Source organism: Bison bison, unplaced genomic scaffold (genome assembly GCF_000754665.1).
Source record: "Bison bison bison isolate TAMUID 2011002044 unplaced genomic scaffold, Bison_UMD1.0 scf7180017864529, whole genome shotgun sequence".
In the NCBI taxonomy this organism is placed as follows: Eukaryota; Metazoa; Chordata; class Mammalia; order Artiodactyla; family Bovidae; genus Bison; species Bison bison.
In genome coordinates, this window is record NW_011495079.1 from 1580479 (window position 1) to 1580900 (window position 422).

Consider the following 422-nt stretch of genomic DNA (forward strand, 5'->3'; position numbering starts at 1 on the left):
CTGGACACCAGGCTGCAGCCCACTGAATAGGTCCAGCTGTTTTGTTTCTGAGATCAAGGAGCAGGGAGGGCGGTCTGGAGGGCACATTGCCATCCCATACCCATGGTGGGAAGACTTCAGTGAATGGACTCTTGTGCTCTGGGCAGGAGACCCATCTGGCTACCCTATGAGTACTTGCGTGCACACCATGGTAACTTGGCTAAGCACAGAGAGGGTGTGAGGAGTCAGGAGCAGAGAATGTCCATGAGGCGCCACCAGAGGTGAGAAGGTTCTCCAGTTCATCAGTGGGACATGTATCCCCTCCTCTTTTTCTGTGTATTTCTTTTACTCACTGGAATTTACACAGGGTTTCCATTTGGCCTTACCATCTTTCACTCATATCACATGTTCGCCCAGGTCTCACTAAGCCCTGCACGTGGCTC